The following is a 25,290-nucleotide window of genomic DNA, read 5'->3' as shown; positions in this document are numbered from 1 at the left end:
TAGACATATTTAGTTTAATAATTTGTTTCAATTTTCTGAAATGAAGCTCATGTACATAAATGTTGCCTGAAATGTACCATTGATATTGATGTATACATGAACATAAAAACTAATTTAAAGCTGAGTAATGTAATCTACTGCAGCACATAGGACTGTCATATAAACCATGGGTTGTTATAGAACTCACAGTACTATTGATATGGAAGAATGGGAACCAGTACAAAAATTTGTGAACATACAACATTTAGAGTCATTAAACATTAGCTTTAAAATTTAAATTGCTTTTGTTTCAGAATTTTCATCCTACCTGGTAAAGAGTTTAATTTCATACAATTTAGAAATCTTTAGTGAAAACAGCTAGCATTCAGAAAGGTGTCTAATGTTGAAAACTTTCTTTCAAATCCTACCCAGGATGGGTTAGAGTCTATGGAGAATGAGTTGCTTGACGCTTGCCAGACATTAAGGTCTTTCTGAAGCAAAAACATCTTTAACAATGCAGGAGATAAAGAATAGGCTCATTCATTATTTGGTGGGTAATGGCATTGGGTTTGACTGGTGAGTCTGTATCTGGTTTAGAAAGGAAATTAAAGGAATTACAGTTAACAAAATCCCTGATGAATTTAGAAAGCATCCACTTCAGACAGAACTGATGGAAACGCCAATTCAGAGAGAGATAGAGAAGTGAATAAAATACAAATTCAGCGAAATATGGAGATAAATATCCATATGCTGAGAGAAGAAAAGACAATGCAATATAGATATAAAGAATTAGAAATGGCAGGCACCCTTTACACACAAGATCAGGTTTTGCTGTTACCAGAAATATTAGGTTATTTTAAAATTAGTATTAGGTTATTTTAAAATTAGCTGCTGTGGTAGACATATTGTACATCAGCTTGGCACTGTTTTTGTTTAAGAGAAAGATGACATCATTAGAAGTCTTTTAGTGAAAACCCCATGTCATAATGATCATCCATTCAGGGGGAGTACTAATGACAACAACATTTTGAAAACAGTTCTCATGGCAGATGCATCTGATGTATGACTGTCACCATCTTAATTTAGGACCAGCTAGGTATCCTAAAACCTCTTTTGATGAAAGCCCCACAGTGATATAGCCAATGATTTTGTAGATAAGTAGAGATATCATTGTTTTCAAGATATGACTTTCCATTCAGAAAGAGTACCAAAAATAGAAGTCTCAAGATGGTCAAACATGAGACTGGCAGCATTTACGTTTAAGAACAACTGGACTTCATAAGATGTCTTCTGGTGAAAATCCCCATTTCAATATAATTTTCAGTTCAACTAGAGTTCTGATAACACAAAATTTAAGATGGCTGCCATGGTGGCCATTTTGGACATCATATTAGCACCAATTTCATTTAGGACCAATTATACATCATTAGAAGTCTCAGTGGAAACCTCCAAGTTGATATGACTATACGTTCAGGAGGAGTAGGTATAACAAGAGTTTCAAGTCAATACTCCATGAAGCCAAGGATTAGCAATAACAAAGTTGTGCTAATGGATAGACAACTGACAATAGACCATCCCATGAGCTCCTCTGGTCTTTGACCACTAGAACTGAAAATGTCAATGTGTTTTTCCAGCTTGAACTTCTAAAGGACTGTTCTGCCATATTTTCATTTTACTGATAGCAAGATTTGTGTCAAGCAGCCACAAAATGAGGGAAGCAGGAGACCAATAATACAAATGTAAATTCAAGTTTAACCACAAAACAGGAAATCAGCTTACGGTAAAATACAAAAATACACATAAATTTGTTCAGACAGATTTTAAACAAACCCGCAAAAATAAAGAACGAAATGAATATATGGAATGTGCTGCATAGCTTTTATATGGAATTATCAATAGGTAGGAAACCAAACTGTATGACAGTATCATATCTGGAATAAAAAAGGTCAGGAATATTGAACTGACATGAAAGTACAATATTTTCTCATTTTACATGGCAAATGTTCTTCTCAATATACATATAGCAAACAAACATTATTATACAATAAAGAAACATGCAGGTTCATTGAGGTCAGTTTGTAAAAGAAAAATGTTTCATGTTAAAACCCTGAATGACCCATTATATATCCACCCCATGTTTAAGTTCCACGTTAAAACCCTGAATGACCCATTATACATCCACCATATGTTTAAGTTCCATGTTAAAACCCTGAATGACCCATTATACATCCACCATATGTTTAAGTTCCATGTTAAAACCCTGAATGACCCATTATATATCCACCCCATGTTTAAGTTCCATGTTAAAACCCTGAATGACCCATTATATATCCACCCCATGTTTAAGTTCCATGTTAAAACCCTGAATGACCCATTATACATCCACCCCATGTTTAAGTTCCATGTTAAAACCCTGAATGACCCATTATACATCCACCCCATGTTTAAGTTCCATGTTAAAACCCTGAATGACCCATTATACATCCACCCCATGTTTAAGTTCCATGTTAAAACCCTGAATGACCCATTATACATCCATCCCATGTTTAAGTTCCATGTTAAAACTTTGAATGACCCATTATATATCCCAGGTTTAAGTTCTTTATATTGGCACTAGTAGGGCATGGTTAACTCTGGGGATTCACTAACTGATCTTAATAACTTTGGCTTTTGGTCAAGGTTTGCAGTCTTGAACCACATATGATCTGCCGAGACCTTAATTTTCTTATTAGAAATACTGTTACTATGACATCTGACCTTTAGACCCTCATTTTCTTATTGGACACACTGTTACTATGACATCTGACCTTTAGACCTTCAATTTTCTATTAGACATACTGCTACCATGACATCGGACCTTTAGACCTTCATTTTCTTAACAGACATACTGTTAGTATGACATCTGTCCTTTAGACCTTTTTTTACCTATTAGACTTACAGTTACTATTACATCTGACCTTTTGAGCCTCATTTTCTTATTGGACATACAATTACTATGACATCTGACCTTTAGTCCTTTATTTTCTTATTAGACATATTGCTACTATGACATCTGACCTTTTGACCCTCATTTTCTTATTGGACATACTGTTAAAAAGACATCTGACCTTCATTTCCTTATTAGACATAATGTTACTATGACATCTGACCTTTAGACCTTCATTTTCTTATTGGACATAATGTTACAGTGACATCTGACCTTTATACATTCATTTTATTATTGGACATACTGTTACTCTGACCTTTAGTCCTTCATTTTCTAATCTGACATACCGTTACTATGACATTTGACCCTAGTACCTTCATTTTCTTATTAGACACACTGTTACTATGACAGCTGACCTTTAGACCTTCATTTTCTTATTTGACATACTGTTACTATGACAGCTGACAGTTAAACCTCAAGATCAGTGTGTCTTTATAACCGTAAGTACAAGCAGCCCACACATTTTAGTCAAGGAACTTAATCTGCAATGCAATTTATTGTGAAAAACCCATTTCTTTGTGTCACAGTGATCCTGACCTTGTGAACCCCAAATCAATAGTCATCTTCTATACCTTGAGTACATAGTCTAAAACTGAAGCTATTATGTAAAACCATTTTTCTTCTTTCAGCCAAAACAACCGTAACTTTTAATCTTTTGACTCCAAAATCAAATGATTTCTTTCTCAGCCAAAGTGTAAACTACATTCTCTTCATAACTCTGGTGACTTTACCGTGTCAAGAACTGAAATTTTGGTGCAGAAACCATTTATCGTATCAGTTATCTCTGGTTCTGACCTTTTGAAACCAAACTGAAAAGACTTCTACCTTCTCCGAGCGGCTGCTATTCACAAAGTTTTAGGTATGTGATGCAGAAGTAAAATTATGCAGAAATCATTTGTCAGTGACATTTACCCTATCAAATACTGATTCCAAAAACAGAGCATTGCTTCTTCCTTACCCCAGTGCAAGCCATCCACAACATTTGGTCTAAGTTGTAATGCAGAACTAATGCTGTTATGCAGAAACCATTGTTCTTCATTCTGTTACAGTTACTTTGACCTTTGATCTTTTGATTCCAAAATCAGTAGTATTCTTCATTACCTAAGTGGAAACAATTGACAATATTTGATCCTGTTCTGTGATTTAATGCTAGCGTTATTCTGTGGAAATCATTCCTCTTCATCCAGTCACACTGAACTTGAACTTGACCTTTGACATAAAATCTGATTGGCTTCTTTCTAACCCTAACCTGCAAGTTACGTACCATATTGGACAAGTTATTGTGCAGAAACAAAAAAAGGGAACTGGTAGACTGATGCATGATGTCATAACAAAATACATTATGCCTTACAGAAGTTTTGAGAAACCAATCTCAGATTCCATGATATTAAAGAATAATGTTTTGCTTAAAAATAAAATATTCCAAATCTAATACAAAATATGAAACATCTCACACCAAAGTTCTATTTTATAAATTCTGAGTCATTATAACTTAAATCAACATTTAGATACCTATAACAGGTAAAAATATCCCAATTTTAAAAATAAACATAGCTTTACACTTTATCAGAACATAAAAGTGAGAGATCATGCAAGCATAGATCTTGTAATGAAATCAATTAATCAAAATGGACAAAACCCCTAAGCCATGATAGTGGTTATTTTCTCCAAAAGAAAAACAAAACAAAAGAAGAGGTGTAAATTACTACAAAATTAAATAAAAACCTAAAAGCTAATTGAAACTAATCTCATCTATAAATATAAACATTAAAAATTTACAAAAGCTCATTTTATTTTAGTGTAAATTTTGATTTTGACTTGTTTGATTTTATTAGTTTTAAAATCCAGAAATACTTTCTACAGTTTTTGCTGTGACACTATGAAGGCATCAGACTAAATAAGATTATGCTGAACTTTCCATGAGACTGACTCAATTCACTCAATTATTTTTAATTTTTAAATTGTATATCCATGCAGACCTTGTCATATCCATTTTCACTTCAGGTCAACAGCTTGTCTAAGTTAATCACATAACATCTCATAAAAGGTCACATGTTTTCTTAGTTAAAATTGACTGATTCTATAATTTTGCAAATTATTCAATTTGTGATTGAAGAATCTGTTTCAAAATGTTTGGCAACCTCTAGGTATCTCCCTAATTGACCAATTAGCAAACTGCATTGTTTCTATGGTGTTCACTCTTCTCTAAAATATACTACACGTCAAGCCTTCCAGCATGCAATTGCATTAAGTTAGTAATTATCACCATGACTTATTTTGGGTTTCAAATTCATAGGGCAAGTATAATGTTAACAAAGCCATTCACTTTCAATGGAAATGGATATGATGGTTTTGGCATATGATATGTAAGTTATTTACAAATTCAAAATATCTTAAAGAATTTAATAATTTCTTCCAATTTTTAGGAATACTGCAGATGTATATCGGTACAACCTGCAGATGTATATGGGTACAACCTGCAGATTTAGAGGGGTACAACTTGAAGATGTAGATGGGGTATAACCTAAAGATGTAGATGGGGTACAAACTGAAGATGTAGATGGGGTATAACCTAAAGATGTAGATGGGGTACAAACTGAAGATGTAGATGGGGTATAACCTAAAGATGTAGATGGGGTACAAACTGAAGATGTAGATGGGGTATAACCTAAAGATGTAGACGGGGTATAACCTAAAGATGTAGAAGGGGTATAACCTAAAGATGTAGATGGGGTATAACCTAAAGATGTAGATGGGAAACAACCTAAAGATGTAGATGGGGTACAACCTGCAAATGTAGATGGGGTAGAACCTAAAGATGTAGATGGGGTACAACCTGTGGATGTAGATGGGGTAGAACCTAAATATGTAGATGGAGTAGAACCTAAAGATGAAGATGGGGTAGAACCTAAAGAAATACAAAGGGTAGAACCTAAAGATGTACAAAGGGTAGAACCTAAAGATGTATGGGAAACAACCTAAAGATGGATTACAACCTGTAGATGAAGATGGGGTACAATCTGCAGATGCACATGGGGTACACCATACAAATGTACATGGGGTCACACCATACAGATGTACATGGGGTACACCATACAGATGTACATGGGGAACAACAAACAGATGTACATGGGGTACACCATACAGATTTACATGGGGAACAACATACAGGTGTACATGGGGTCACACCATACAGATGTACATAGGGAAAAACACAGGTGTACATGGGGTCACATCATACAGATGTACATGGGGTACACCATACAGATGTACAGGGGGAACACCATACAGATGTAAATGGGGAACAACATGCAGATGTACATGGGGTAACAACATACAGATGTACATGGGGTACGCCATACAGATGTACATGGGGCACAACAAACAGATGTACATGGAGTACACAATGCAGATGTACATGGGGTAAACCATACAAATGTATATAGGGAACAACATACAGATGTACATGGGGAACAACAAACAGATGTACATGGGGTACACCATGCAATGTACATAGACAAAATACAGACAGATGTACATTGGAAACAACATACAGATGTACATGGGGAACACGATACAGATGTACATGGAGTACACCATACAGATGTACATGGGGTACACCATACAGATGTGCATGGGGAACAACATACAGATATACATGTGGAACACCATACAGATGAACACAGGGAACAACATACAGATGTAAATGGGGTATACCAAACAGATCTACATAGGTAACAACATATAGATGTACATGTGGAACAACATACACATGTACATGGGGAACAACATACAGATGTACATGGGGTATACCATACAGATGTACATGGGGTATACCATACATATGTGCATGGGGTATACCATACAGATGTACATGGGGTATACCATACATATGAACATGGGGTATACCATACATATGTACATGGGGAACAACAAACAGATGTACATGGGGAACAACAAACAGATGTACATGGGGTACACCATGCAATGTACATAGACAAAATACAGACAGATGTACTTTGGAAACAACAAACAGATGTATATGGGGTATACCATACAGATGTACATGTGGTATACCATACAGATGTACATGGGGAACAACATACAATGTAAATGAGATACAACATACAGTGCATCAAGGACATAACTGTATATTTCAGTGCTTGACAAAGCTGAAGGTTTCCTCTTTTGACAAGAAAATGGTTACATTTCTAGTAAAATATTTTGATTTTATGGGTAATACCTAAATATGGAAGTCTACAAAATTTAACAACATTTCCTATCATTGGATACAAGTGATAAATATGTTAATGTTGAAAATCACCTGATCTGCATTTGATTTAATTTTGCCTCAAGTACACCAGAAGTAAACAGTTTGAAAACTCATAATATAATTTTATCATTTCTCTGATATATTCAGATAAAGGCATTAACATAACAGTAACATCAAACTATGATGATTAAAAACAACTGTACCCCATATCCACACCTTATAAGGTCCATATAATAGCACTAGAAGGTCCTTAAAATAGTACTTTAAGATCCATATAATAGCTCTAGAAGGTCCCTATAATATTATGAGAAGGTCCCTCTAAAAGCACTAGAATGTCTCTATCATAGTACAATAAAGCCCATATGATGCACTGTAAGGTCCATACATTAGTACTAGAAGGTCCATACAAATGCACTATAAGGTCCATATATTAGCTCTACATGGTCCATATAACAGAACTATAAGGTCCATATAACAGAACTATAAGGTCCATATAACAGAACTATAAGGTCCATATATTAGCTCTACATGGTCCATATAACAGAACTATAAGGTCCATATATTAGCTCTACATGGTCCATATAACAGAACTATAAGGTCCATATATTAGCTCTACATGGTCCATATAACAGAACTATAAGGTCCATATAACAGAACTATAAGGTCCATATAACAGAACTATAAGGTCCATATAACAGAACTATAAGGTCCATATATTAGCTCTACATGGTCCATATAACAGAACTATAAGGTCCATATAACAGAACTATAAGGTCCATATATTAGCTCTACATGGTCCATATAACAGAACTATAAGGTCCATATAACAGAACTATAAGGTCCATATATTAGCTCTACATGGTCCATATAACAGAACTATAAGGACCATATAACAGAACTATAAGGACAATATAATAGCACAATAAGGTCCAAAAGATTAAACAGTATAAAGCAGATTTGTACAAAAATGAAGAGGTAAGCACCTGCATGTCAAGCCCACAAAATCAAAGTGTGCATCATATGACACTGACCCCAAAGTACAAATGTTTGAGACAGAATGTTGCGGAATGGGGAATGAGGAAGCCTGCATAGAATGCATTGCCATACCGTCACTATGATCCATCCCAAACATAAGAAAAATGCAAGAAATGGTTAAGGAAATATAAGCAAAAACTTTAACCAGAAGCCTTAACACTTATTTTTTAAATCTCTAACCTTGAACTCAAGGTCAAAAGGTCACAGCACATGGTATAAATGCAAATCTGGGTTTGCTATATGAACAGAAAAGATATTAGAGAAACACAGGTAATTATTAGGTATCTGCCTAAATGCACTATCCACAAAGGATACAACCACAGGTAAATATTGTATCTCGAGGAATCAGCCTAAATGCAATATCAACAAAATATATACACAAAACTCCAAAATCTGAATCCCGCTAAGCATATATTTTCAATACAACATACATTTATGGTAAAAATTTATTTTGATTCTGGGTTAAACTATTCAAACAATGGTTGTTTTATCAAGGATTTGTATATCAGCCTGGTAAACCAGATGAACAAAGTTAGAATGTACATAATGTAGATTAAATACTGACCAAGGTTAGACTGTGCCTCTTGTTGATTATTAATTGACCATGGTTAGACTGCAAATTACCAAATGACCAAGGTTAGACTACCTAATGTAGATCACCAATTAACCAAGGTTAGACTGTACCTAATGTAGATTACCAATTGAATATAGTTAGACTGTACCTAATATAGAGTAACAATTTACCAAGGTTAGACTGTACCTATTGTAGATACCCATTTGACTACGGTTAGACTGCACCTATTGTAGATTACCAACTGACCTGGTTAGACTTACCAGCTGACCAAGGTTAGACTGTATCTATTGTAGTTACTATTTGACTATGGTTAGACTGCACCTATCGTAGATTACCAATTGACCACGGTTAGACTGTACTTACTGTAGATTACCAATTGACCAAGGTTAGAATGCACCTGTTGTAGATTACCAACTGACCAAGGTTAGAATGCACCTATTGAAGATTACCAATTGAACATGGTTAGACTGAATTGTAATGTAGATTACCAACTGACCAAGGTTAGACTGTACCTATTGTAGATACCCATTTAACTATGGTTAGACTGTACCTATTGTAGATTACCAATTGACCAAGGTTAGACTGTACCTATTATAGATTACCAATTGACTATGGTTAGACTGTACCTATTGTAGATTACCAAAGCCCAAATCACCCAAAATGTACCTATCTATGTAAGGCTTACCAGCTGATCTATGTTAGACTGTAGATTACAAATTGACAAATCACCCAAAATTCACCTATCTTGGTTAGACTGTACCTACTGAAGATTACCAACTGACCAAGGTTAGATTGTACTTAATGTTGATTACCAATTGACCAAGGTTAGACTATACCTGTTACAGACTACCAAATGACAAACCACCCAAAATTCACCTACCTAGATTCGACTGATCCTACTGTAGACTACCATTATACCAAGTTTAGACTGTACCTATTGTAGATTAAAATTGTCAAATCACTCAAAATTCACCTATCTAGTACCAGCTATTAGTCTACTGTTCTTAAGCACAAAATTCAGCAGGCTCCAAATGTGTTTTGGCACATGGTATGATCGTTTACATGATCACATGAGATGTGTTAAACTTGTCTAAGATGACGTCTGTTGCCCTAATTGTTAGACACATGGTAAATTTGTAGTATGTCAAATGTATTAATGCAGTCTTTAATTTTTTTATTTTTTCATCCATATTTCAAAAAGACTTCAATCTTACAGAAAATGTAATGAGCAAGCACGGTTATCTCTGGCTTTGGTGATTTGTAAATTTTCCTTTTGATAGCAATAAAAAGACAATTCCTCTTTACTTCAAACTATGCTACCATAGTTATTCTAACAGAAGCCCCCTTCCATTTTCCACACAAAAAGAATTTCCAACCTTAATGAGGCTATTAGGTCCATATATATCATAATGGTATATCCATTATGGTATATCCAAATAACTAAAACAGTACATGAATAATCCAAGGGCTGTTAGAAAAATCAAAATAACTTAATTTTTACGAATGTTTTCAGTCAAACAATAATATATGTATTCAGCATCCTCCCTTTGGTTATTGCACACACACAAACTCTGGGGGAGGGCATATATATATATATATATATATATATATATATATATATATATATATATATATATATATATATATACACACACACACACACACACTGAGACACGAGGTATGTTTAAACAATACTAAATACATCCAAGTCATGACATTCAAAATAAATTAGACAGGATATGTTTGACAAAGTGAAATATGTGTAAAGTTTTGACTTTCCCTTGAGAATAAAATTTTTGTATTTTTTTATTCAAAAAAAACAACTGTCATCACTACATTGATTCACCATGGAAACACAGCCTTCCCAAACTGAAAATAAACATTTACCAAATGTTTTGGCTGATGTACCAACAGAAGCGAGAAAACATTGGCTTGACTAGGAGGAACCTGTCTAGAGTAGTCATCTAATGGATAAAGGGATTTGCACTAAATCACATCTTAAAAAAATGTCAGTTACTACTGACGCTGATATGCTTGCTGTAAATAGTTACAAAATGTCAACCCGAATTGGTACAGTCTGAATTGGCTGATTCCACTGGGATAGAGAATCCACTAGGGCACTGAGTCAGCTTGTAAATTATTTACAACAGACCACTGATAAACATCCCAAACTAGAAAGCAGAAATCTGGAAACATGGTTACCCCTACCTTCAGATTTTTGCCATGATTCAACTGCATTCACTATGTTCTTATCCACTGGTGGAGATGGATATGTGTGAGAGTAATCCGAAAGGGACAAAAATTATGCACAGACTTCATGGAAGGTGGGTAAGAAGAGGGCTAACCTGCCTGTCTTGCTGCTGCAGATCATGATATCCAGTGGCAGATTTTGCAGCAGGATGTTTGCCAAGTGAGGTTCTTACTAATGATGTGATGGAACTTCATAGTCTGCAACTATAATCATCTGGACAAGTAGATACATATTTGGCCTCCAGTGATAGAAGAGAATCATCTGTTGCAGTCTTAACAACAAGCAACCCAGGATGAGATCTTCTTCTGCATTCAGGTAACCCAAGATTAAAAGAACTTCCCAGGCCAAATGGTCTAATGTACTTGCCTTTAAAGATTCATTGCCAATAGCTTCCTCTGGATCAGTGGTTCTTTCCTGGGTCTTCCTCCACCAAATATACAGACTGACATGTATAGGCTATCATGTACTGAACAATGGTGTTAAACCCCACAAACCATGACCACTCCAAGCAAACGGTAAGCACTACTGAGATGATTTTAAAGGTACATTCCTATGGGAGACAGAAGCTCAATACCTAAGTGAATGAAATGTTGGGATGAAATGAGATCAAATTAGTCCTTGCTGACAAGGAATCCAAGGTGAAGCAGACAGGATTTCATGTCTCAACTCAAAGATAACTCAACTGTTGCTTTTATACCTACAGCTTGTTATCTAGGTTGTGTGATCTCACACAGAAAGAGGTAGTTTGGCAGTGTGGACTTAACTCCATGATTTTGTTTAAGACCACGAACTGATATTCATACCAAAATAGGACTGCACAAACTTGTACACTGTCCCTATATGCAAACCATAGGAATTTCCTGATAATGAGAATGTGAAAATATCTATTTTGGAAAAACTAATGTCCTTGTATGTGAACCATAAGGCATTTCTGTGAATAAGAATGTGAAAATATCCACCTTGAAGGTCTGGGCCAACTATAATGTCTCACTGAGAACTGATCTCTGTCTCCATTTTGAAATGTGATGCTAATGAATTGGTTGAGAGATATGTCTGGAAAAAGCATGCCCTTGGTGTTGGGCACTAAAATTGCTTGGAGCAAATTTTTTGGGAAGTAGTGTTGTGAACAATCTCCATGGCCTTGTCATGAAGAGAATGTTTATTTCTTTCTGCAAAACATGTTTGTACAAGTTTCATGGTGTGTACGTAGCAAAGAAAGTCCTTGACAATTGAAGGGGCAAGGAACATATCTGGCAGCCATCAGTCATCAGATAGTCCCTCCCACTATGTGGCGAAGTCTTGAGGCCCCCCCCACCACATGTCAGAAAATGGAGTTGTGTACATGGCATTATATTCTATGGGAAGTTTTTCAGGAAGAGAAGCTTGTTTGAGGTTGATCCATGTTTCTCAATTTTGTTATCACTGATATTTAAAAACTGTTTATTATGGAAAAGGGTTTGGAGGAGAGTTTCCCTCTTTATCATGCCTATGGAGGTCCTTCTTGTTTTCCGGATCTTCCATGGTCACAATACCTGGGCTCTGGGCTCACAATGTTTGCCTCTGTGATGTCCTGTTTCCTGACTTTATATGGTCATGTAAAAGAATGTTTGAAAAAGTCATTGCTGTGTGAGAATGGCTTTGTGGTATTCTTTGAGGAGAGTGAACGTGGCACGAAAGCCATCTTTTCTGCAAATGATGTATGACACTGGCCCTAATACATGAGTCAGTGGGATCCTTGTTGGAAGGATTTCAGCTATGTTTAGACTGATGGAAAATAACCTTTAAAACCGGGTCCAGCATCTACTCTATTGCTTCAACATTTCAAACCATGTTTGAGAAGCATGTCTGATCCAGAGGTTTTGATGTTCTCTGGCTTGGAATGCCTCTCTCAAGTGCTTGGACTTCAGTGGAAAAACCTTCTGTGTGAAATTTAATTGGAGTCACTAATACAAAAGTTAAGGTCCTGGACACTTGCCTATTGGAAGCTGCATTTCTAAGCAATGCTGGGTGTCAGCAATTTGCCCAGGCTGTAGTTATTGTTTTAAGATGGCTGGTCTATCTTAACTAAGAGACTGATGGATGTGGGAACTTTATGAGGCCACAGATGCAGCAGGTCCATCAAACTTCCAATGCTGAGACAGTTAACTGATTGTGGTGCTAGTACAACTGGGTGTCTAGATCAGATCCAGGATTGGAACCGGCCTGGCTAATGATATAATAAGGCCACCATACCATATTAGTAATGGCCCAAATATAGTACTATGAACCATGCCATATTAGTAATGGCCCAAATATAGTACTATGAACCATGCCATATTAGTAATGGCCCAAATATAGTACTATGAACCATGCCATATTAGTAATGGCCCAAATATAGTACTATGAACCATGCCATATTAGTAATGGCCCAAATATAGTACTATGAACCATACCATATTAGTAATGGCCCAAATATAGTACTATGAACCATGCCATATTAGCAAAGGCCCAAATATAGTACTATGAACCATACCATATTAGTAATGGCCCAAATATAGTACTATGAACCATACCATATTAGTAATGGCCCAAATATAGTACTATGAACCATACCATATTAGTAAGGGCCCAAATACAGTACTATGAACCATATCATATTAATAATGGCCCAAATATAGTACTGTGAACCATGCCATATTAGTAATGCCCAAATACAGTACTATGAACCATGCGATATTAGTAATGGCTCAAATATAGTACCATGGACCATACCAGATTAGTAATGGCCCAAACAGTATCATGGGCCATACCATATTCTGTCTGCATCAGCAAAAGAAATCTGGTTGATGCTGCATGTGAAGCTGGAGATGGCCAAGACTGCCAACATTTTCTTCAGAATGGGCTTTCTGGATTCAGTCAAAAAGAAATGTCAATGGCGGCAGTATCGGTGACAACAATGATGATGATGTCTTCATTCTTGATTGTGCACTTCTTGGCTCTCTCATTGAACAGTGTTAGATATTAGGCAGCACAAGTCATCCATACATCCTTAGATCTGTATGAGCACACATTGCAAGTATGTCCCAAATAGCACCCCTTACATTTATACAGGCTGAAAATTCAACTTTAGCCAGCCTGAAAATGTTTGCTAACCATGCATTTAATCTTGCTGATTGTGTTGATGCCTGTAAATAGAAAGAGCTGAACAAATGCATATTCAGGACAAATCACTGAATTTACTGCGATAGGGATGAAATAAACAAAGCAAAATGCCAATGGAAATCACTGAAGTGCCATTTTAAAGTGTGTGTGTGTGTGTGTGTGTGTGATTTGGATTTTTAACATAGCTTTAAAAAAATTTCAGTCATATCGCTATGATGTCTGCAGTGTGACAGTTCATAGTGATGTCTAGCACTGGGGCATCATGCTGTAGACACATAGCATGATGTCCCACCCAGTCACATTATCCTGACACCCAGCCTACCAGTCCTAACATTAATTTCTTAATGCTGAGCACCAAGCGAGGCAGCTGTTAGTACCATTTTTGTAAGTCTTTGGTCCGACTCAACCAGGGATCGAACCCACGACCTCCCGCATCCGAGGTGGACACTCTAACCACTAGGCCACCAGGGCAGTCCATATTAAGGTAAATTACTAGACAGATCTTCGAAATAGGGTTGAATACCAAGCTGAATTTAAAGTACCATAGATCACAGTACAGGAAATTAAGATGGTACTGATAAATTTATCAGATAACCAAGTTAGATAATTCAAGAGCAACTATTTACCTATTATGCCACAATAAGGCAAGACAGAAAAACAGCTGGAGTATGCTGAACAGAAATAAGAAATTTTCCAATAATCGCTCAAATGATGAGAAGGTACAGACAAACCCAGTACAACATGTACTGAAGAAAGAGCAAGATGACAAGGCACAAGTGGAAGTAAAAATGAACTAATGACGGGATTCAGCACCAATCCTTCTATCGATGGGGAGAACATTCTAGTTTGACTTCCACCTTTGACTTCCACATAATGACACTAAACAGACTGTAAGTATTTAAATTTAAAATGTCATAACAGTATTTCACATTTAAATTTGTACCGACACTACAATTATTATCAGTCACATGGCTTTAAAATAAACCTTTAGAAAAACTAACTGATTTACAGTTCTGCATGTTCTTCACAGTTCAGCATATGTTTCACAGTTGAGTATGTGCTTCACAGTTCAGCACGTTTCACAGTTCAGCATGTGCTTTATAGCAGTTCAGCATGGTCATGATTTTTTGCACACATATGTACTTATTGTTTACTTCTTTTACATGGTGACTTGCTTAAAATAACTAAAGTTACTTCAATTATCTGTACAGATTGTGTAAAGTGGCTTGTTCATGCAGAGAATTAAAAATTAAATTGTAAATACTCTTTGTCCAAAATATTTGATATTAAAAACTGTAAAATACAGCTAGGAGTCACATAAAGACAAAATGATTGCCAATTTGTTATTTAACGTGCTACAAGAGTGACTATTAGCTATTCAAAGGGCTACACAAATTGAAGATCATTTAATATCAGATCTATGATATTAACAATGTGCTAAAAATATATGAAACACTTTTAAACATAAGTAAACCAATATATGCGGAAATGTGACAGTACACAATTTGATTATTGAAATTTTTCATAGATTATTTGCAACTTCATCTATAAATACAATGGACATATATTCACTCTTTGTTGATAAAGCCTTTCTAGTATATATTAAAAACTAAGTACCATAATGGAAGATTTTCTAAAAACTACTAAACACAACCAATGTAAAGGGTGATGGACTGTACTGTTAGTCCAGGTACCCAAAATCTCCCCTTACATATTCACAACTTTAAAAAATGTTTAATTCTTTCTAACTCAAACAAAAATTTAAATATTTGTTTTGAAATGTTAAACAAAAATCTTCACAATTACACCTTGCTCAAAAGATGTAAAGTTCAAGAAGAAAATTATGCTTTTTGCAGAATTTCTTCAGCTTGAATTGGAATGAGAGTCTTCAAGTTGTGTAATAATGTGAAATGGATTACATATTTGACTGCTGAATATCTGGAAATGATATTCCTATTAATAGAGACTCAATTAGTAATTTACATAATTATCATAAAGTCTATTCTGTAGATTGATATGTTATGAGATAATAGAAACAACAATGTAATGCACTTCCAACTCATTTATGCATACACTCAATAAATAACAAAATTTTATTTCTCTCTTAAATAAATAAATAGCGTCTATTCTGTACAAAAAAATTAAAATGCAATGCACAACCAATTTATTTATCAGTTAAACTGAACAATTACAAAAATTTCATGTTATGTTTGGAATATTTAATAAATACAGCTTAATGCAAAACTCTAAATAAATGCATTTTCATATTGTACACAATTCTTTGTATTTAGGCTTGTATATAAAATATCTGTATTGAAAAAATTAAAATATCAGGAAATTCTATACAATCTCATAAGTCAGTGGACCAAAAACATTTTTTTCATTGGAATACAAAAACAGCATTTATCTCCACTGTTAACACAAAGAAAAGGGCAAAAGAAGAACTGATTTATAAACTCTCTATACACACTTAATTCTGCATCCACATAAAAAATTAAGAACATACAATACCAATCTAATATTTTAACAGGACTGTAAAACTTACCATTAATACAAAAAAGTTGAAATGTCTTTTTGATTTTAACATGCTAGTACTTTAGTAACACCATTTCCATTGAGAAAATGAACCATTATCCTCAATTATCATTTCAAATATATAAATGTCACAGAAATAAATGCTACAAAAATGACAAGAAAAGCAATACACACAATGATTTTAAGAAAAATCACTCATTTTAAATTTAGTAATAAATAATAAACTATGGGGTGAGTGGGTGATTTACATAAAACTTGTTTATTTATCACACCATAGCAACTAGGATAATTCTCATCCCTGACATGTATGAAATAAAGTCAATAACTTGCTTCATAGATGGCTGGACCTAAATCAGTAATTAAAGATGACTGGACAAAACAGTAATTAAAGATGACTGGACAAAGCAGTAATTAACGAAGACTGGACAAAAAGAGTAATACAAGATGACTGGACAAAAACAGTACTTAAAGATTGTAAAGATTAGGCTACGTCCAATATTTTCAAAAGAAAATATATTAAATATCAGAGATGCCCATCATCCCCAATTTGGCGTGAATGTCCCGAGTTGCTGAGCCTGTTCATGTATCACACAGCCATATAATATAAAAAAATGTGAAATCAATAAAATGAAAGAAAATCCTGGCATAAGTTGAAGCCATATGCGAGTAGTTTTGGACATTTCAAGTCTTTTCCAGTAACTTCTTGTTGTTGTTGTTGTTGTAGAGTTTAACGCCATTTTTCAGCACACGATAGGCTATACATGGTGGCCAGCATTAATGGTAGAGGAAGAACCTGGGAAATCCCCGGAAAGAACCACCAACCCTCAAGAAGCTACCGGCAAGCTTTCTCACATACCCACATTGGCCGAATCCAAGACTTGAACCTACGCAGACAGAGGTGAGATGGCAGTGATCCATAACAGAGAGCGCTTTAGACCACTCGGCCAATCAGGGCCCCCCATAATTTGTAATATATCATCAGTTTCTGGCATACAACTATAGTGTTTTTGTGACATAAAATCAGTTTCTGGCATATAAAGTGCCATTATAATCAGAAAGTTTGTTTCATTCCTTCACAGTCTCTTCCGGTAATTTGCATCATTGATCAAATTTGTGCAATTATTTGGAATGGTTCATTTCACTTGTGTTTTCTTCATGACACGTTTTTTTTTTTTTTTTTTTGTTTCTTTTGTCAAAATTAGATTTCTGCAACATTAGTGTTTACTTGAGAGCTATAGACAGCAGTGTTTCCATAAACCTTTCATGTCTGCCTTGACTTTAAAATATCATACAGTGATTTTTAAGCCCATCCTGAAAGCTATATGGTATCCAATTTAATTAAATTCATATTTTTTAAAAAATGTCCTCAAAGATACACTTATCCGTATCAAAAATTGAGAGCGATCCGACCATCTGCCATGTGGAAACAATTCTGGAAAAGGATCTTTTGGCAAAGTTGAAAAGAACTGAAAAGAGCTAGTAGCACTTTGGAGGGCAATTAAAATAATACACAGATGTGTACTGTAGTGTTATATAACTGCAAGTGGAACTGTTTTGCAATGTTTTCAAATGATTTTATCATTCTTCTGACTTCCACATGGAATTTTTATTTGCTGCAGTGTCACAAATTTTCCAAAAGAATCATGAAATTTTACCCTTTTGTCCCTAATTTCTCTGGTTGGCAATGGGCATCTCTGAAATACATGTATAGGCTGATTTGGCAGTCAAGTCATATCTCTTGTAACACATACTGCTCTACTTACATATGGGTCTATACTGTTTGTCTTGCATTATTCTTTTACATAATACTCAATGGTTAGGTGTAATGAGAATTTACTGTGAAAATGTCATCCATAATTAAAGGGAATTAACTCAGTCCTCTTATGTTCACTCAATGTTACCACATGGCAGTGTTAGGATGGCTTTGCATTTCTGTTGGTAATAAACGATTTTAAAATTAATTAAGCTGCAATAAATCTGTAAGATCAATCAAAAACTTTGAATACAGGCATATACTGCATTTGCTTGTGTGTAATACATGCAAATGTAAACTCACTGACAAGATCTGCCATCACAAAATACATGGACTAATGTTGTTCTCCCTACTAACGATTAAAACTGAACAAAAGCCCTTCTCTTCCCACATATCATATGATGTAGGTCTGGGTCAATATTGTTGGTCCTACTTGGGATTGAACAAGTGCAGATTCTGTTCTACCCACACATCTGGATCTATGCTGGTTGTCTTCCTTGCAAATGTGATCATAGATCCTGATTTGCCCACATGTCTGGGGTCTATGCAGTTTGTCTTACTTGTTATTTAACATGAACATAGATCCTGATCTGCCCACATGTCTGAGGTCTATGCAGTTTGTCCTGCTCTTGATCTATAATAAAGACAGGCCCCAATCTACAAACACATTCAAGAGTCACAGCTAACATAGACCCTGACTTGCCCATACATTAAGGTCTATGCTGTTTACAGATACATGCATGTAAAATGCAGGCAAAACACCATCATATTTGTCTTTACAGTCTTTGCTAGTATCAATAATATCACCTTAAATTACTGTACCATAACCAAACAAGATGGTTCATAGTTTTAGTTTTTGCTTGGCTCATCCCACTTATTCTCTCTTAGATATTATTCTGCAATTGTCTTGCATTTTGTTGATGGACACAAATCCATTTAGGTGGTTTTTTAATCATCATACTAGTTTTCTGTATATGTGTGAGTACCTCAGATATGCTTCTATTACTGATGCAACACAGTTTCCAAAAGGCCTACCTTATTTAAATGGCCGAGTGGTTTAAAGCGCTGTCCGTTATGGATCACTGCCATCTCACCTCTGTCTGTGTGGGTTCGAGTCTCGGATTTGGCCAATGCAGGTATGTGAGAAAGCTTGCCAGTAGCTTCTCGTAGGTCGGTGGTTCTTTCCGGAGTTTTCCCGGGTTCTTCCTCCACCATTAATACTGGCCGCCATGAATAGCCAATTGTGTGCTGAAAAATGGCGTTAAACCCCACAACAACAACAACAACAACCTTATTTAAATGTATACTTTTAAATACTGTTCTTGCATGTCACTTGACACTGCCAGCCTTTGATCTTGTATTTATCAATCTGAATCATTCTTTTCAATATTGCCATGTATGATTACTGTTTAGCAATATTATATAGCATGTGTTAACAATGTGTGAAGATTATTTGTACTGAACATGGTCTTCCCCTTCAAGTAACAAACAGCCCTCACAAGCCTCACTACACTGTTGAAGTGCAAAAGCAATGGCCCTGACTTGCATCACTATACAGCAATGGATACATGTATGGTACTAGATATCACTGCCCTACACTAGCATCTAAGGACATGTATGACACTTGATATCACTGCCCTACACTAGCATCTAAGGATATGTATGACACTTGATATCACTGCCCTACACTAGCATCTAAGGACATGTATGACACTTAATACCACTGCTCTACAACAGCATCTAAGGACATGTATGACACCTAATATCACTGCCCTACACTAACATCTAAGGACATGTATGGCACTTGATATCACTGCCCTACACTAGCATCTAAGGACATGTATGACACTTGATATCACTGCCCTACACTAGCATCTAAGGACATGTATGGCACTTGATATCACTGCCCTACACTAGCATCTAAGGACATGTATGACACTTAATATCACTGCTCTACAACAGCATCTAAGGACATGTATGACACCTAATATCACTGCCCTACACTAACATCTAAGGACATGTATGGCACTTGATATCACTGCCCTACACTAGCATCTAAGGACATTTATGGCACTTGATATCACTGCTCTACACTAGCATCTAAGGACATGTATGACACCTAATATCACTGCCCTACACTAGCATCTAAGGACATTTATGGCACTTGATATCACTGCTCTACACTAGCATCTAATGAAGTTTTCATGACATTTTATCCCATGAATTGACTAGCTATGAAATGATTATGACATCGGTGTTTTAGTGGATAGTGATGTCATATAACTGAATAATGAAGAATAATGACATTTAATAATGACCTCAGTAATGATGGAAAATTACAAAACATGGTAATTTTGTACAATAATGAGAGGTAAAATCATTTTTGAATAATAATGAGGTAACATCACATTGTACTTGTTTGTACTTACATAATTAAGATTCCCATACTTTAGGGCTATCATAATTTGCAACATCCCCTTATACCCTGCTGAGAGTCAATTGGATAGTTCTCAAAAGGACAACAACAAAATCTGTGTTCTTGGGTATACTTGGGTACTGACAGTTGATACTTTTACACACTAAAAAGGGTAACAAATCAAAGTCAACGTCTAAACTCTAGATAATGATATGGTTCTGATTGATGACATGTCTCTGGGAGTATTCAGGAAATACACTCGATGACACCCTGCAACACTCAGACAATAGTGGAAACATCCCTGTGTACTGTAATGTTGAGTGACAGCATCTCTCTTAACAGGAGATTATATTTCTTGAACACTATGTAAGGAACCCTGCCACATAATCCTAGTGGCTTTGCACACATCTGCTCTAGTTTCCTCTTCCTCCTGAGCCACTTGTGCCAATACAGGACACTTGATCAGAAAAAGGAAAACCCTGAAAAAGGCATTTTCTGTACATGTTTAGAGTTGACAAAACCATACACTTGTGTCTAAATAGGACACTACTGAATTAGAATAAGGAAAACCCTGAAAAAGCTATTTCCTGTACATGTTTAGAGTTGACAAAACCATACACTTGTGTCTAAATAGGACACTATTGAATTAGAATAAGGAAAACCCTGATAAAGATATTTCCTGTACATGTTTAGAGATTAGAGTTGACAAAACCCAGTGCCGGATTTAGACATAGCAAGGCACTAAGTTATGGGAAGCTGTAGAGACCCTATTTGGTATAAAATAAATTTGAGAGACCTCTTCAGACTGTGAGGCCCTAAGATGCAGCTTGTTTAGCTTATGCCTAAATCTGGCACTGACAAAACCATATACTTGTGTCTTTAAAAGGACACTATTCACATAGAATAAGGTAAATATAACCATGAAGAAAACATTTCCTGTATACATTTAGAATCTGCAAACTCATCTGTTTGCAGACTTTAATGAAATAATTTTTCATGTGATTTTGTAACATAACAGATTACATTTTGCATAAAATGCCATGATCCAAATATTATTACACAATTTAATTTCATGATGAGACTTCTTTTTTCAGGATTAACTAGATAAATGTATGGCTTTCATAATTTTAGAAGATATTATCCTAATGATCTATGTTAAGATGATTTAAATTTCATGTAAACACACTAACAATAAATGCTGAGCACTTTTTATTCTCTCCCTTCACAATGTAATCTATGACATATAAATATACATCTGTGCCTAATTTCTCTGTTCCTCTTCATTTGGTTAATTATTTGGAGTAAAATCTTACTAAAGCATTCTTAGATCCAGTCTGGAATAGGAGCATGCCATGAGAATTCATCTGATCCATTTGTATTTACAACTGTGAAAAGTCAAATGGTATGTATGACATGTTTAATGGTATGTATGACAAGTCAAATGGTATGTATGACAAGTCAAATGGTAGGTATGACAAGTTAATTGGTATGTATGACAAGTTGAATGGTATGTATGACAAGTCAAATGGCAGGGTGACAAGTCAAATGGTGGGTATGGAAAGTCAAATGGTATGTATGACAAGTCAAATGGTAGGGTGACAAGTCAAATGGTAGGTTTCACAATTCAAACGGTGGGTATGGAAAGTCAAATGGTATGTATGACAAATTAAATGGCAGGTGTGATTGGTCAAATGGTAGGTATGGCAAGTCCAGGTAGGTGTGCAGATTTCCTGACAAAAAGAAAAAAGATGAATTTAAAAAAAAAATCAATGCAAATTATGCAATAATCTACAGTTGTCTAGCAGTCAAAACATGTTTGATGAAAATGATTTTATTCAATAATAACGTTAAGTTAGCTGTCACAGAATACTTGACTAATCACACTGACAAAGGAAATAAGCTCCAGACTTCCATAAAAACAAAAACAATGTCCTTCCTGTCTATATATTATTTTCCAAATTGTCTCCCCTTTCTAAAACTAGGTGGCTACCCATATACAAGGATGTTCATATTTGTGGGGAGGTGTGCGAAAGCTTTACAGTGATGTGATCAGGTACATATTCTCAGTGAAATATAATTTTTATGAAATTTACTTTCTCTTGTCAGAATATATTTAACCAATCACAAAATGTAAGGAAAATATGTAGTAATGAGAGGAAGTATCTCACTTCTACCACAAGCATCTTTCTAGGGAAAATCTGGCTAGAGTCCCCATATGATGGTCATGAGACATTTGATATCAATACACTCATACTAAGAAACATGTGATTTTTTCTTACAAAAGCAAAAGAAAAAAGCAGGGTGAGTTTGAGATTTTTTTGTTGTTGTTGTTTTGGGGCTTAACGCCATTTGTCAGCACACGATAGGCTATACATGGCGGCCAGTATTAATGGTGGAGGAAGAACCCGGGAAAACCCTTGAAAGAACCACCGACCCACGAGAAGCTACTGGCAAGCTTTCTCACATACCCACATTGGCTGAATCCTAGACTCGAACTGCAGCAGACAGAGGTGAGATGGCAGTGATCCGTAACGGAGAGCGCTTTAGACCACTCGGCCACTTGGGGCCCCAGTTTGAGATTTAGAGAAAAAATGGAGTACAAATCACATGTCCAACAAGCAGATAAAGCAAACAAACCACAAAAAGTTTTCACCCATCTGCTCATGTGTGGAGGAAATAACACTTAAACCACTGTTTGTTAACACATCTATGCACCTGTCAAAATAAAATTTCTCTTAATCAGATGTGGTTGGATGGAACTGGAGATAATAAGAAAAGTGTTTTCAATCTCCATTTTGGGTAAAATGAAATTAATCTCACAAGGATAATGAATTAGTAGGAGAAGCATCTTGAGACTTTCCTGGAGGCATCAATCACTGCAAAGAGTATATCACTGACTCAAGATTAGTCCTATTTGAGAAGAGCTATCAGAACCACTTTGCAAGTCTGGATCCTTATTTTCTGGGTTATTCTTGGTATCAGAACAGTTGATGAGTAGGCATTTCAAATGACTGCCAGAGCATCTATAGTCCAGGCCTGGAAAGACAAACTTGGGCAGTTGGTGATTTTGTCAATCTGCCCCATTGCAAAGAGACCTATCAACAGATACCTCTAAAGTGTGCAAACTCATGGAAAGATTGAATGATGAAGGGGTCACTTGGTGAGAAGTGTCTGGCCTCCAGACATTGAATAAGCCATGATACAAATCCTGCTGGGAATGCATCTGATCTGGATTGTAATCTTGTGCTGGGAGTACCAGCGTAGAAAGTCCCAGACTTGGCTGGCGAGATCAAATGATCTGGTCCCTCTCCAACCTCAATATTATGAGGATTACCTTTCGACAAAGGTAATCCTTCCAGAAATGAAATGAAAGGTACTGGTTATAATCCTAACCTCTCCCCCACCCCCATGCTACTGATCTGCTGAAGTGCACTAATAGATGGGTTTCCTGGCCATATAAACTGGTGTCCATACAGACAATAATCTCTAGCTGGTTTTACTTCAGAGGAAGCCATTGCTTGTGGCATCTGCATGAAGTGTTTCATCTCAGCAGAGATTATAAATCAATTACCTAGATGACTAAAAATGGGCAACTGCTGCACCAGTTGACTCATTGCAAAATTTCTCTCTCTGGGAACTCCACCCTCTCTTACAGATCAACTGAAGCTCAATAATTAATGCAGTGCTGATGGGAGGGGGATAAATGAGGCTGAGATGGGTAAAAAAAACCATATCCAGATGAAGGAAGTGCTTGAAGTGTTGAGATCTGATTTCTCCCAGTTCACTAGAAAGCCTAATTAGGAGAAATGGGTGAGAGAAATTGAACTTGTATGTTTATGCAGGATGTCACCAATGTTAGCTGTATTCTCAGTTGAGGTTGACCTGAACAAAGTGACAATCATCTCTATGACTGATGAGGGTGACCTGAACAGAGTGACAGTGCTTTCAATGGCTGATGAGGCTGACTTGAACAGGGTGACAATCCTCTCAATGGCTGATGAGGGTGACCTGAACAGAGTGACAATGCTCTCAATGGCTGATGAGGCTGACTTGAACCGGGTGACAATCCTCTCTATGGCTGATGAGGTTGACCTGAACAGAGTGACAATGCTCTCGATGGCTGATGAGGTTGACTTGAACAGGGTAACAATCCTCTCTACGGCTAATGAGGTTGGCCTGAACAGAATGACTAATGCTCTCTATGGTTGATATGAGTGACATGAACAGGGTGACAATCATCTCTATGGCTGATGAGGTTGACCAGAACAGAGTGACATACTCTATGGTTGATGAGGTTGACATTAAAGGGTGACAATCCTCTCTATGGGCTACATAACAGCTTATGCA

At 36.0% G+C, this 25,290-nt stretch overlaps 1 protein-coding gene across 1 annotated transcript in view; it reads right to left on the bottom strand.

The window, feature by feature from the left end:
• Positions 1-25,290, bottom strand: part of LOC149805319 (uncharacterized) — a 179,609-nt gene continuing 154,319 nt past the window's right edge. Inside the window, exon 22 of the mRNA XM_089949229.1 lies at positions 1-21,422. The gene's annotated coding sequence lies outside the window, so the exon portion shown is untranslated. The remainder of the gene's footprint in view (positions 21,423-25,290) is intronic.

This window comes from Sinohyriopsis cumingii, chromosome 2, assembly GCF_028554795.1.
Source record: "Sinohyriopsis cumingii isolate HCF-2022 chromosome 2, ASM2855479v2, whole genome shotgun sequence".
Classification (NCBI taxonomy): domain Eukaryota; kingdom Metazoa; phylum Mollusca; class Bivalvia; order Unionida; family Unionidae; genus Sinohyriopsis; species Sinohyriopsis cumingii.
This window is presented reverse-complemented; position numbering and strand designations above follow the sequence as displayed.